Below are 16,479 nucleotides of genomic sequence, written 5' to 3'. Positions count from 1 at the left end.
ATAGGTTTCTCAGTTCTCTATTAGATTTTATTTAATCTAAATTTTATTCTGCTATCTAAAATTAATAAAATATACTTCTGGATCATCTGTGTAAACTCCTTATAACTGAGTATTGCCATCTGGTTTCATCACTTCTGTTCAGATTCCAGGTTATAGAGAACAAGGTTCAGTCAAAGTGGCAGTGTCGGGTTTTACATATTTTTCAGGCTTGCCATGGGCACTCGCAAGCCTCAATCTTCACATCAGTCTTCAGGTCTGCATCTGAATTTTATAATTGCAGCATAAGACTTTAGGTTCTTAAGTCAACAGCAATTCCCAAGTGAAATTATTTACGAATTTAGATTTGGTGTTCTTGAGTAAAAACTTCTCAAACAGAACCTTGTGGAGCTATCTTCTTCAAGTATATTCTCAAGGTTCTGGCTCATTCGAGTGGAGAAAATTCTCCTACTTTTAAGACAGTTACATATCACCCAAACTTTCTTAGTTCTTGCAATAGGCAGACTTGTTCTTCAAGGAGATTACAATGTGACACTTCTTTTAGAGTCCACACTAAAGATGAATAACTTTGCCTACATCATTCCCGCAAAATGTGCTTTTGTATGACTGATTCTGTCATATTCAGGTGAAGGCCATGGGGAAAAGCAGTGGGGTCTAGAAGGGACCCCGGCACATTCCTGTTACCGCCTTACAGGGAAGCCTCAGAGCTGCCCCAGGGCGTAGAGCTCACAGTTGGCAGGAGAGTTCTGGGATGGAGATAGACAGGCAACATGGGAGAGAACAGAGAAATGGTATCTTTTTCTCGGAGAGGATAAACACATTCTTCTGTTTCCCAAATGTGAAATATAACATTCAGTGTGATGACCTATAATCACCACTGAGTCTTTATCTTACATCCAAATCAAAATATATCCTGCACTCAAATCTAAGGGAAAATAAACATGAAAATCATCTAAATGGGGAAGATTAAAAAGCCTAAGAAGAGCCCTGGCTGGTGTAGCTCAGTGGATTGAGCATGGGCCTACAACCCAAAGGGTTGCTGGTTCGATTCCCAGTGTAGGGCACATGCCTGGGTTGGGGGCCTGGTCCCCAGTAGGGGGCCTCTGAGAGGCAACCATACATTGATGTTTCTCCCCCTGTCTTTCTCCTTTCCTTCCCCTCTCTCTAAAAATAAATAAATATAATATTTTTAAAAAGTCTAAGAAAACAAATGAGGCAAGTATCTGAGTAATGAATTGAAGAGACGGTAATATAATAAAAAAAAAACAAGTTTCGAAGTTTTCCTTTTTCATTTTAGGATTCAAAAGGAAGAATTTCACTAGCCAATGGATTTTTTAAAAAAATAATTCTATGAAATAAAATAATAACTATATATAGTATCTAGATATTGTCTTTGAGGAGAATATATAGTTTTATTATGACTATCTACCAGGGGTTTCCAACCTTTTGGCGTCTCCGGGCCACACTGCAAGAAGAGTTGTCTTGGGCTACATGTTAAATACACAAACACTAACAAAAACTGATGAGCAAAAAAAGGTTTTAAGTAAATTTATGATTTTGTGTTGGGCCCCAATCATAGCCATCCTGGGCCACATGTGGCCTGCTGGCCTCAGGTTAGACACCCCTGAGCTCACTAGAGATAGTCTAATATGAACATATCTCTTCTAATAAATCCCCAAAGAGGGGACAGAATGTGTTATGTTCTGATATTTACTGACAATTACAGCCGACATACAATACACTAGTTTTAGATGTACAACGTAGTGATTAGACATGACTAGACCTTACCAAGGGATCACCCCAACAAGGCTAGTCTCCATGTGGCACCATGAGAAGTTGCCACAGTGTCGTCAAAGGCCTTCCCTGCACTGTGCTTCACATCCCATAACTACTTTAATGACTGAAAAACTGTACTTTCTAATCTCACTTTTTTCACCTTTATTTTTTTCAAAACATTGCTTATCAACCAGCAGCATCCACAGCAATCGGGAGCCTGTTAAGAATATAGAACCACAGACCCCAAAACTACTTAATCAGATTTCCTTTTTTACAAGTTCTCTATAGGAATTTTATACATGTTAACGTTTGAGAAGCAGTGCTTGAAAAACATGTAAGTCTCGCCCTGGCTGGTGTAGCTCAGTGGACTGAGCACAGGCCTTCGAACCAGTGGATCGCGATTCAATTCCCAGTCAGGGCACATGCCTGGGTTGCAGGCCGGTTCCCTGCAGGCCAACTCCCAGCAGGGGACGCACGAAAGGCAACCATACATTGATGTTTCTCTCCCTCTCTCCTTCCCCTCTAAAGATACATAAATAAATAAAATCTTTAAACAAAGAAATAAAAAATTATATTAAAAAAACCATGTAAGTCTCAAATAATTTACCTAAACCCTCTTGTACTCAATTTTGTTTATAAGAGATGATAAAATTTTCTTCTCCCTAAAAGTGAAAGCTGTTGATGGCGCTAGCACAAAAGAGGAATTCACTGTTGAATTGTTCACCTCTTTTTTGTTGAAAACGATGGAGGAGTTTACTGAGACTAAGTGAGAATTTACCAGGAAAGCTATATTCCGCCAGCAGTCACTATATTGCTGCGTTTTTTTAAATATTAAATATAACATTGATTGCTAACTGCCTCAATCATTATCAATTAAGGAATTAGTTTGGGCTAGAGAGTGTAGTTAGCCAATCCATACAAACAACTGTCGTCAATAACAAGTATGTTTTTCACAAACAGTAAAAAAACATATATACATAGCAACGGTAATTTTTTCTTATCATTTTTACTGGCCAGTGGCAATTGTTAAAATTATTTAATTGGTGGTTATGTAAGTATTTCTTGACCTGCTTACTTTACCAGTAAATTCAGTATGTATATTTTCTTATAATTAATCTACCCAAGTCGCAAAGTATTACTCCTTAATGTAATTTCATAGCTTTTCTGACAGTTTTTTAAGATTGCTAATTTTTATTTTGTTGACTTTTCTAATAACTTGTTTATCCATTAGCAAAAACTATTCCATCTGGGAGCACAAATTTAGTTAAGAGCAGTGAAAATTAATTCAATTGTGGTGGTCTTCAAATACAAATTAAAAGAACATGGTCTTAAGGGATCCCAGAAGTAGGATTATATACACTGGAATGTATAGATCCCAAATGTTCATTTCTAAAGAGCTAACTTTGAATTAGATAGATGTATTATGCTTATGTAATTAAGATGTTAACATCATTCAAAAATATTTGAGTCCTTCTTTAAAGTTATCTTTACAACCTATTATATATCATAATTAAAATCACAAATAATGTTCTAGTGTTTATCATTTTTAATGGATTTTATTTGAAGGTAAAATCTTAAGTTCACCAACTGAAATAGCAACTTACAAATGAATTTCTTATGGAGCATATTTATAGCTAAACATAACATAGTAGACAAAAACTTGTATGAAATAAATACTGAAAGTAGGAAATATAATACCTCACAGGTCTTATAATGCTTGTATTACTTTAGTGAAGGCAGAATGGGGTGTTAAAAAACTCAAGTAGATTGACCCACAAATATATGGGTAACAGATACAAAATACATGTTTCTGTTTTCTTTTTCCTTCCACTTACTACCTAGCCAATGTTCATAAAATATATAATTACATGGAAATAAATAATGTATTCAATAACCTTTAAAACATGTGGAAGTCCATTAAAAAAACCTTTATCAAGTTATTAAGCAAAAGGTAAGAGTATGTGAAGCTCTCTGGTAAATTAACTTGTTTTTCTGTTGTTATATATTCCTTATTTCTTTTTTTATTTGGGGGAGAGGGGAGTTCTTCAATGCGATAGTCAATAAAACTTGTAGTTCAGCGGTCTGAGAATTATGCCGTGTTTCTTTCCTGAAACCAAATACAGAGTCTACATCAGAACGAGGATAAAGATGAGAAACTATATATATGTGTGTGTGTGTGTTATTATATACACTCCTCACATCTCCTACCCCCAAGAAATACAAAATAAATGGGACATTTTCTTATATTTTTGTGGTATTTCTTCCCAAAAGGACTATTATTACAGCAAATCTCTAATGATTTGCTGTAATCTCTAATAATCTTCCTTGGATGAGGATGATTTTTTTAATCCTCATCCAAGGATATGTTTGTTTATTTGAAGAGAGAGAGAGATGGGCTTTTCCCCTTATGCACCCTGACTGGGAATCACAAACCTTGCAACCGAGGTATGTGCCCCGACCTGGTTTCAAACCCACAGCCTTTTGGTGTACAGGAAGATGCTCCAACCAAGTGAGCCATTCAGCTAGGGCTCTAATGATTTGTTAATAATATACGACAAAGCACAAGTAACAATGTCATGAAATATTTGTTCCCCAAAAGTATAATTAACTCTCATTCTGTTGAGACTGAGCCATCCATGTATCTTGAATACAGAATCAAATATGTCTAATCCTCTGTTTTCTCTTTTGGAGAAGAAACAAAAAATAATATAATACATTTATAATAATATAAAACAAAGAAAGGTCTAACTCTGCCTGCTGGAGGCAATTTCTTACAAGAGATTACATTCGATCTAGAAAAAGAAAGTGTCTTCATCATAAAATATGTTTTTCCACACTAATCAACAAAAAAAAGATGTATGGACGTATTGTTTTCAAAAGCTGATATGATTGTAAAGCAAGAAGATATTATCATCCTCAGCTAAAATATATAAACAGTTTCCCCCAAGCTGTACCTTCTAGTAATGGACAAAATGAAGCTAGTTTTTCTGGATGGAGCTATTCTAAAAACATTTTAGAGGAAGCAAATCACTCTGACTTACACTTTCCCCACCTTTTACATTTATTCCAACTACTTGTTTTAAACTGTCAATTTATATAACAAATGTAGTTCTTGATTGATACTGATTCCTCTCTCTAAAACAGGTATATATGCTTGATAAATGTGACACAATCAATGCTATATCTCTATATGCAAAAATAAGACAAGGCATGAGAAATAATTTATATCAAATAATTTTTATATATAATTGATTTTGTTCAAGTCAATGTCAGAGTCCAAACATGTTACACAGCGGGTTGTTTCTTAAATTGTTTACCCAGCTGCAATCTTTCTTTTGCCTCATTTGTAGTTTGTAATTGTCACCTGCACAGTCCATTTTCAAATTGAAATAGTATATTGCAGGGAGACAAGATAAAATACTGAAGTATATTTAAAATTAAGACCTAAGCATTTTATGTTAAAGAAGCTATAGAAACCTTATGTTCTACAATCTCTTATTTAACAAGAACTCAGAATTTTATCCTCTGTGCCTTTGGGGCAAATATCACATACTTCAGTAAAATAAACAGTCATGCATTTTACGTCAAGCGTAAAAAGTATAGTGTGCACACACACGTAAACACACACTCTTCCACCAAAGTACTCTCATCTACATCCACCCCAACTTTAAAGGACTAAATTGAGGTGTTACATTTTATCTGTTTACTGTATTTGTTACACATAGTGTTTCTGATTTTCCTACTAACATGTACAAGTACTGTGTTAAGTATCTATTGCTGCATAACTGATTTTGCAAAGACTTAACGGCTTAAAACCCCAGACTGTTATTACCTCACAGTTCCTGTGCATCAGCTTAGCTGGGTCCTCCCACTCAGGGTTTCCTACAGTGAAGCAATCAAGGCATCTGCAGGGGCTACCACTGCATCAGGGCTTTCATCTGAGGGAGGATCTGCACCCCTGCTCACTCACCTGTTGTTTGAAGAAGCCTGTACCTTACAAGTTGGTGCACAGAAGACATCAGCTTCTCACTGGTTGTTGGCTGGAGGTCTCCATCAGTTCTTTGTCATAAGTGCCTTTCCACAAGGCAACTTACACATGTCCCATGGCTTCTATCTGAGCAAGCAAGAGAGATGGCGAACAAGACAGAAGCCACAGTCTTTTTGTAACCTAATCTCAGAAGTGACATCCCTTTACTTGGCCCTGTTCCACTAATCAAAAGTGAGTCTCTGCCCCCAGGCCACACTCCAGTGCAGGCGAGAGCTCACAGGTGTGAACACTAGGAGGTGAGGTCATGGGCGACGCAGCCTCCTACTTAGTGCATAGAATGTAGTCATTACTTAATAAATATTTCCCAAATAACTAAATACATTTTTCTTGCTATAAGACTATCTCAGAATAAACAAAGGAGTTCAGATGGTACCAAAATGAATATTTTCATATGAAGAATATCTCTATAATTCTAAATCCAACTAGATTAGCTCTAAGTAACATAACCTTTGCTTTAATCATTTAATCCAGTGAAGAATTCAATACAATGTCTCTAATTACTGCTATCACTTCGTAACCTGCTTTAGCCTAGTGACTTGTCAAGAAGACAGATATTTAAAAAGAAATTCATTTCCATAGTTAACTGCAAATATTCTGGTTTAATATTAATGCCCCATTTTTATATCAAAAGATTATCGGTGGTTATTTTAATGCAGTTCTTGCTCAGCTCATGGCTTGCTGGTACCAGCAAACCTTGCAGTAGAAATGTGTGTCCTCAGCACCAAAGCTCTGTGTGTGCATGTACACATATTCGAATATGTTTGTTAGCTTTCACATATAGGCATTCCTATCAGCACATGTATATCAAGGCCATCTTTATAAGAAGTAATTAATTTATTATTGTTTTCTACTTAAACAGGATTTTTTCAACAAATTTAATAGTGCAATTACCAGTTCCAGTGAGTAGTTTTCTCTGACACTTAAGACCTAAAAATTAAGAATATACATGAAATCATTGGTCTTTGAAAAAATAGAAACTATTAGAGTTAGTCTTCGCATGTTCAACTAGAATATCTTTGAAAACTATGAGTCAAGGTATTGAAATTTTTTTGAGCTCAAGAAATTTAATATGTCTATATTTACCATAAAGCACTTAGTAATAATATGGCTAAGTTTGAGGAAGTAAATGTAAATGTAAAATGAAGGAGATTCATTTTTAATGCTCTTCTTTGTCAGTTACCAATACAATTCATTAGACTGTTACATGTTTTCACTGAAATGGAAGAGTGGCCAAATTCAAAATATAGTGTTACCTGTCATTCATATCTCTAAGAATGCTGAAGTTGATATTTCTCATATGCATAATTTAATGCTTTTCCTGTTCATTTCCTTGAAAATAATAGTATGAATCTCTGGGTCTTCTTATTCATGATTTGCCTCCGTAAAATATTATTGATTAAGCAAAATGTAAATTTGGTGTGAGAATTGAGCCTAATGATCAAATAATGATAGTTAATGCATGTATCTTCAAGATATCTAATTTTAAAATGCAAAAATAATATTTTATACCATTTTATCCCTTCATATTTAGAATGTATGTTTATTTATGCACAGCAGCTATTCAATTTTGCCACTATAATGGGCTCCTGTAATGGGCAGGATAGTGTTATCTGAAAGAGATAAGTCCAAGACCTAAGCCTCGGCACCTGTGAATGTGACCTTATTTGGAAATGTGTTATTTGCAGATACAATGAAGTCAAGGATCTTGAGATGAAATCTTCTTGGACTTAGGGTGGGCCTTAAATTTCATCACTGGTGTCCTAATAAGAGAAAGGAAAGGGCTACTGAGGTACAGAGGATAAGATCACGTGAAGATGGAAGCAGAAATTGGAGGATACGTCCACCTGCCAGGGAATGCTAGGGATTCCCTGTAGCCACCAGGAGCTAGGAGTCATGGATTGGATTATTCCTCAGGTCCTTCAGAAGGTACCTATCCACCTCGCCTATATTTTGATGTCAGGTATTTAACCTCTGCGATGGTGAGAGAATGAATTTCCACTATAATCCACCAAATGTGTGGCAATTTGTCATGGCCCTATAGGAAAACAACACAGCCACAGTTAACACATAAAACACAGAGTTTGTTGTTTTTTCCAAGAAGAACAAATGATCAACTGACTTGATATGGGCATGTTTGACTTAGAGAAAGAATAAAGTGTTCTGTGGATATAGGCTGCATTTCCATTTATTCTGGTACACTACACGGCACTACAGTGTTTGGTCAGATCTGTTGTTGCTAACTTTGAGCTGATATGTGATTTAAGAGTCAGATTATGAAAGTGAATATATATATATTCAGATCATCTCAACCAATATTTTACTTATGTATTTTAATTGTCGAAAAGTGATAAAAATCTAGTTAAGCTAAGTCTGAAAGAGTTCTGTTAGTAAGTAAACTTTTTAAAAACAAGCTGAGGAATAATGCATGATTGTTTAATTATAGGTTTTTCTTTTTAGAGGGAACATAAAGTAATTCTTAGCTTTGATGACATATCTGTGACTGTCATGTAGATTATGTTAGTTGAAAGAGGAGGAGAGAGAAGTTTTTGCAAAACATCTTTCCAAGGATACTTCTCCCTCATGCAAAGAGACCTGGAAATGTCACATTATCACTTGTCAGAGCCGCCAAAGATGCCTGAATCCCAGTGAAGAGGTTTATTCTCAAACAGATGCTAATGTTTTACCGTCCTCAGGAAATTCTGTACTAGGGAAAAATAAAATGTACTTTTTATGAGAAATAAAAATGTCTTCTAATCTTATGGGTGGGTTTTAATGGTTTATTTGTTTGCTTATTCATTTGAAGTTTAAACTCACCAAGGTAAAATTGTGTAGCTGGCACCGGTTATTAGGAATTGATGTTTTTCGGACTGGTTATGGTGGGCGGAACCTGGGATGACTCCGATGTTCAAACGCTATTTAACGCGCTACCATGGCCAAGGAGCTGAGATTGAGATGTCAGTCCCACAGCTACACACACACACACACGTTTATGTCTGGGTCTACATCTATCCTTGTGTAGATACACACATGTGCATACATATGTGGGCAAGCATGCACTTCTCTGTAGAAGTAAGTACGCATTTGGGTGCAAGCGTGTCAGAAAAAGTTTGCTCCCTGGTTTTGGAGGAAGGAGCTGCCATCCCGTGAGCACGTCTGTGGAGAGGGCTCCGCGGCGAGGAAATGCAAGTCGGAACTGAAAACTCTCCCTGGTGAAAGGCTATCCAGAAAATGAGGACCTCAGTTCTGACACTCTAAGGAAACGAGTGCCGCCAACAACCTAGGCGGGTCTGGAAGTGAGTTTTTCTCCAGTTAAGTCTCTGGTGGGAAGGCAGTCCAGGCTCACGCCGGAGCTGCGGGGCAGCCTCGGTCCAGAGAAAGAGTCAACATGCGCTGTTCGAAGCTACTGCGCTTGTGGCGGTTTGTCAATCTGGAATAGAAAACCAGTGCAGTTGTCACCTTTTCATCAATGTTAAGATTAACCCATCCTTTTCTTCTTGATCCCTACCGCTGGCCTTTAGTGTGAAATAAAGTATTGTATACGCTATTATTTTTTGCTGTTCTGTTTCTTGATCTGTCAAGCATTTCAGTGGTGCTTGGTCAGAAATTAGCTCCCTTCCTGTTTTAGATTTAGAAAATATTAATATGATGATAAGTTTTTTTTCACTTGTTTGTTTTAATTTAATTTGGTTTTACTACAATATAATCCATATTCATCTCTGGTATCTGCTATTTATCATTCACATAAGAAACTCATTAGCATATGCATGCATTATATCAATAAAAGAATTAATTTTGCAGTTGTGTTACAAGCTACTTTTTTAATTAAAAAAAACCCATTGGAGCCATGGCTGGTGTAGCTCAGTGGATTGAGCACGGGCCTGTGAACTACATGATCGAGGTTTGATTCCCAGTCAGGGCACATGCCTGGGTTGCAGGCCAGTTCCCAGCAGGGGACTCACAAGAGGCAACCATGCATTGATATTTCTCTCCTTGTCTCCTTCCCTTCCCCTCTAAGGATAAATAAATAAAATCTTAAAAAAAAACTCATTGGAGACTGTCCATATTCAAAGCACGACTGCATAAGAAAATGCTGCCACGCCCTGGCTGGTGTAGCTCAGAGGATTGAGCGCAGGCCTGCGAACCAGAGGATTGCGGTTTGATTCCCAGTCAGGGCACATGCCTGGGTTGCAGGCCAGTTCCCTGCAGACCAGTTCCCAGCAGGGGACGCACTAGAGGCAACCATACATTGATGTTTCTCTCCCTCTCTCCTCCCCCTCTAAATATAAGTAAATAAAATCTAAAAAAAAGAAAAAAGAATGCTGCCACATTAAATGTTTGGTGGCGGTGAAAAATATGAGATATACTTGTTCAAGGGTTTTCCCACCTGGCTGATGATACCTGAATTTGTCCCATAATCCTAAAAGCCAAAAATACAATGGTGTTCGGCTTTTTATTTTATTTTTCTTTTTAATTCATCAATCTAATATCCTGATGAACAGAGAAACTGGCAGACGTCTCTAACACACTCTGTTGATTTAGCAGACTTCACATGCTCTCTATAGAGAGGCTCCCCCCCCACCCCCCGGCCCCACTAAGGTCAGTTTTTCTTTGCTTTCTGGCATTTGCCCCAGTCTTTGCAACCTCTTGAGAGGTGCTCCTGCCCATGCCCTCCTCCTCCTTAGACCTGTCGGCCAACCTGATCAGCAGTGAAGCCCTTTCCCCAGTACCAGTTACTGAATGATAAGATGTGGTAAAATGTGTGCTTTGTAGATTCTGAATGACGCCATAACTTTGCCTGGGTATAAAAATCTCTAAAGCATTTGTATTAGCTATGCATTTCTCTTTTACATTTTGAATTTTAAAGTTGTTGAAGACATTTCAAATTTAAGCTTCAAGGAAATGAGGGCAGTGTAGGAAAGTAGTCAAGGGTGTCATCCCTGAAATCAGGCATTTATAAATCAGGCTGGATTCAAATGCTTTCTTTGCTGGTTACTGACTACGTGGCTTTGGATAAGCAATTCAATCTCTTGGAGCTCAGTTCTCTCATCTCTAAAATGAGCACAATTGCAGTGCTTCCTCATAGGATACATGAGATAAATTGAGATGATATATTTTAACACTTACCAAAGCACTTAGTATGTAATTTTTGCTCAGTAAATAAATTTGTGCTCAGCTGTGTGTTATTATCTGTGTATTATAACTGTTAATATAAGAAGGCGTGTTAGATGCCAGGGGTGCTTCACCAGGGGTGACCTTCATGCCCCTGGAGACATTTGGCCAGGTCTACAAAGACATTGGGTTGCCACAACCAGGCCAGGCTGAGAGGATTCTATTGGCATCTAGTGGGTAAAAGACAGAACAGAAATGACGTGCAGCATCTTAAAATGCCTGGGACAATCCTCCAAAGGAAACGTCATCCATCCCAAAATGTCAGCAGTGTGGAGGTTGAGAAATTCTGCTGTTGTTAATTGTCCTTACTCATCAATCTTTCTTCTCCAGCACTGATGATGTTTTCATTTGAAAGATCATACTATCAAAAACAGTTCAATTTTTTTCCTTTATGTGCTTTAAAGTCGTGGTGAGATTTCTTCAAGCTAATCAACTTAGAACAAAATGAATGACTCCACTGTATAACATATTAGGTGTAGGAAAAAAGCCTGAATAAAGTTCCTTATGATATGATGAGTAACTTTTTTCTTACAAAATATATTATTATTCACTACATACCAAATTATGATGCTTTTGGCCTTTATTGCAACATATTTATAAAAAGCTATATTAAGTATTAGTCATTATTAGTAAGTTTTTAATGATCTATGCAAACATGCTCAGTGTAATGAAAACCCAGAAAAAAGTTATGTCTATACAAAATAAATTGCGTTAGATTACTATTGCAACTTATTTTATTTATTTAAAGTGAATTTTTTTCCAGCAATGGCAAGCTGAATCATTTCAGGGTTTAGTGGTTGTGTTTAGTCAGTGCAATCAATCATCATTAGTACACACTTCTTAGTGATTAATCATATTCAATTTTATGACCAAAGTTGATTACCAAAGAATGAACTAGTAATCATCCAGAAACTTAAGAAAAAGGACTGTTAGCTGCTATTTTAAGTCACTGATATTTTCTGATACTAACACTTCTTTAGATATTTGGGATTTTCTAGTTTGAATTAATATTGATTGACAGAAGTGGTTATATTTAAACATAATATTTGCACATTGAGTAAATGTCCTACACTAATTTGTATGTTTACTTAAAAACCTTAAATACTTTCCAAAATATTTAACCAAAAATTAATATAATATATATCACATATATAAACATACATTATATATAAACATGTCTTAAACATATATAAAATAGATATAGGTATAGACGTATATAGAGATATAGTCAACAGGTTTACTAATTTCAAATGCCAATTTCTCTGTGAAGACTTCTTGATAATTCTCTTTAAAACAATAATCCTACACCCACTCTTTCCCTAATTTTTCTTCCTTGCTCTCTTACTCCATAACATGAATAACAATCTAATGTTCTACCTATTTGATTAATTTATTTTCTATTTAATCTCTCTCTCTGTCTCTTTCCATCTCTATTTCTGTCTCTATCTTTATCTGCCCTCCCCCCACCCCCTGGCACATGTAAGAATATGAGCTCTGTGGTCTGGTGTGCTATGTTTTAATTACAGTTCTGCCTGTTATTAAACGTGAGAGTCTGTGGCAAATTAATAACACCTCTGATTCTCTGTTTCTGTGGCAATAATAAGGCTGTCTATCTCATAGAATTCTTCTGAGGTTGAAATGAGTTAATATTTAAAAAGCACTCATAACACAGTAAACCCTATGTGGTAGTTTAATGATTAATCTTCATGATAGCAAGGGTTTTATTTTTCTACCACCTAACATCTGGAACCTATAACATCTGGCACATGGTAGACAGGTGAAGGCTTGCTTAAGAGTGAGTTGATCCTTAGGTAACAAAGGTTCTCTGACTTTCTTTCCTCATAAACATCTTACTCTGGTCTCTTGGAAGCAGTCATGTCCTCCAACGCATCTTCCCAAGATAGGAAGGAAAAAGAACAGAGTAGAGCAGCAACATTTGCAGCCAATTTGTAAGGGGACATTTTTAAGATTGGGCTTTATTTTCTTTTCTATTAGGTAGTCTTGCTAATCACATTTGTCATTTCTATCAAATGTGGCGAAAAGGATAGAACCTATAATAGGTAAAACAAAGTAAACAAGAAATGCTATAACTGTAAAAAGGAGCTAATCTCTTTGAAGGCAAATTATAGCATATTGGATTAAAAATAAATTTATATGTAGACAATATGTAATGGGAAAATTGAATTTAGCTACACATGTAGCTAATAGAAGATGAAAGTGTTTTGCTTTGTAGCTGACAGCCATCTGCTTGGGGATTTGTGCTTGATCTACTATCAAATTTAGTAGAGGACATAATAAGTAAAATTAGACTTATGGCAAACATCAATGTGCTTTCTCTTCATTTGTCCTTGAGAATGAGTCTTTTAATAATTTAAATAAATGTAATTGCTCAAATTTTGACAAAAATGTAAGCATAAGACTTTTAGATTAAACTTTTATTTTCTTTGTTTTCATACATCAGATCTAGAGGTAATGACAAGCTAAGATGTAAACCTAGTAGCTCATTAAATCCTCACAGTGCGGGCATGAGGTAAGTTTTATAATAATGTTTTATAGTTTAGGAAATTCAAAGTGAAGTGATTAAGTAACTTGCTCTTTGGAACACAGCCAATATTCAAATCCAGGTGTATGAGACCATAAAGCCCGTGTTTTGTCATCACCTCCAGCCTGGTCTTCATTGGTAGAATTGAGACTCTATAGATTTTAACTCTAATGTAAGCCTTTAATTTAACTTTCTTATTGATTCTTATCTCAATTTTACATAACAAATTTCTGCTTCTATCCATGAAGGAGGAACAAGGACAGGCCGTCCACCATAATCAACTAGATAAAATGCATGAAGGCATTTACAAATGTTGGACAAATAGTGCAAGTTTGTGGTCCTTGAAAGATCGGACACAAATCATTTCAGACGTGCATTTCCCTATTTCATCGCCTAGAGACAATTTCCAGATCATTAAGACAGGAGGGAAAATACAAATGGAGATTAGATTTTTGGGAATTTGTGTAAGCCAAAAGTGTGAGCCAGAATTCTGAAGAGATTGACAAAATACTCTGGAAATCTATTTAGAGATTCTTCAGTGTTTGCTGAGCTCTAGGCCATGCATGCATGGAGTAAAATTCTAAAGGGCAGGGTAAAAAAGACCAGGGATTTGTAAACACAATTCCAAGGCCTTGCACAGAGTAGGCAGGTGCTCAAACCCCAACCCCTCACGGTAGAGACTCTTCAGTGATTACCCATGTCATTCAGTGCAGATCTGAGAGATGCCCCCGAATGTGCTGAGCTTTCTCTGCGGTGACTGATACTCTTCTACTTAAAGTCAAACAGGGATAAAGTTAATCAAAGATATGTATTTTAGGGCAAAATTTTTGAAGCTTCAATGCTATTTAAAGGGATAATAACAAAATTATAGCTCTCAATATCAAATCAAAATTACTACATAAACCAAACAGCCAGGAACTCTGACACATACAAGGGGGGACACTAAAAATACCTTAGAATGTATTTATTAAAAATTTGTGCACCTGCAAAGTACTCTCCATTTGATGCAATACACCTATGGAAACATTTTTTCCACTGCTCAAACAGTTTTTGGATTTAAGCTTTTGAAGCCTTTTAGTGCTTCTGCCATGTTTTGTTTCAACTCTTCCACTTTGGCAAAACATTTTCCTTTGAGGACTTTTTTAAATCTGGGAAACAACAACAACAAAAAATAACTTAGGCTGAGATCTTCTGAATGGGGGTAGGGGCTGGGGTCATGCTGTTCTTGGGCAAAAACTGCTGGACATTCAGTACAGTGTGGGGAAGTGCGCTGGTAAACCAACCACCACAAAATGGAAAAACTTGTCGAAAGAGTCTTCAAAAAAATTCACCAAAGCCAGCGCAGCCTCTCACACGACACCAGCTGGCACACTAATATAGATGGGCTCCCAGAACACTCACCTAGTGGGGGACGCCTATAGTACAAGGGTCCCACCTTCCAGAAGATAGAGTTTGTTTGGGTCCCCCTTCATAATCAGAATAAAATTTATTAAGAAAAGTAGACTCAGAAATTATAGAAATATAAAACTTATATAATAAATATGCTAAAAAGCCATTATCCTTATAAATACATATTTAAAATAAAATAGAAATAAAATGAACAAAAATGGAATGTAAAAAAACCCCTAAATTTCTATGTATAAAAGCTAAACTATCTAAAATTAAATTTTATTGGATGGGACTAAGAGTTAATTAGACCTTGCAGAAAGACAAAAAAAAATTAGAAGAATCAATAAACTCAGTGAACTTGAAAGCATAGCAATGCCATCTATCCCCCCCAAAAAAAAACACCTAAAAAACAAATTGTGTCACTGGGTCTATAGACTAATTCAAAACAGAGTAAAATAATATAACTACAGTTTAACGTACAAGGGAGTACAGAACTATTTAAATAAATAATGGCTGAAGAATACCAAATTTTATTAAAAATAAAAACTATAAACTTATGAATTCTAAGAGCTCAGTGACCTACAAACAGGTAACACACACACATACCAACCAAATCAGGGCATACTGTGGCTACATTTCTGAAAACTAGCAGCGTGGAAAACATACATGTAATATACAAAGAAACAGAGAGTGATTAGGACTTCTCATAATAAATAATGAAATTCAGATGATAATGGAAAACATTTTAAAGTAATGAAAGAAAATCTGGTAATCTAGAATTATATAGCCAGCAAAAAATATTTTTAAGAAAATAAACTGGAATTTTTCTAGAAAAAGGGCAAGAAGAGAATTTATCATCAGATTACCAAAACAAAAAGACGTATTAAAAGAAATACTTTCATCAGGAAAAATATGCCACATAAAATTTTGGTTCTCCACAAAAGAATAAGAAGTATTTTATCTCCATAAAAAGAATGAACAGAATAAATATGTGGGTAAAATAAAATATTGTTTATATTTTTAATTATTAGAGGTAACTTAGTATTTAAACCAAAAACAAGAGCAATGCATCATGAGGTCTGTGACACATGTAAAAAAGTCATATAGAAACAGCAGCACAAAGGGAGGTGGGTACTGGAAATCTTTTTTAAGGATGTACTATATACAGTGTACATAAAGGGTATATTATCTCGAGATAATCTGCCCTAAAGTGAAGAGAGACCTTTTAAGTGTTAAAACAGCCATTAACACATTCATCTCCATATTCTTGCCAACACCAGTTGTTCGTTGATATATTAATGGCACCATCATTACAAGTACAAGGTGCTATCTCATTGTGGTTTTAATTTGCATCTCTCTGATAATTAATGATGTTGAGCATTTTTTCCTATGTCTACTTGCCTTCTGTGTGTCCTCTTTGGAGAAGTGTCTATTCAGGTCCTTTGCTCATTTTCTAATTGGGTTGTTAGTTTCTTTTGGTATTGAGTTTTCTAAGTTCTTTATAAATTTTGGGTACTAACCCCTTATCAGATATATCGACGAATATGTTCTCCCATTC

The sequence above is a fragment of the Sturnira hondurensis genome, unplaced genomic scaffold (genome assembly GCF_014824575.4).
Source record: "Sturnira hondurensis isolate 20B ecotype Veracruz unplaced genomic scaffold, ASM1482457v3 Scaffold0004998, whole genome shotgun sequence".
NCBI lineage: Eukaryota > Metazoa > Chordata > Mammalia > Chiroptera > Phyllostomidae > Sturnira > Sturnira hondurensis.
The sequence above is the reverse complement of the archived record's forward strand: the minus strand, read 5'-3'. Positions refer to the sequence as shown.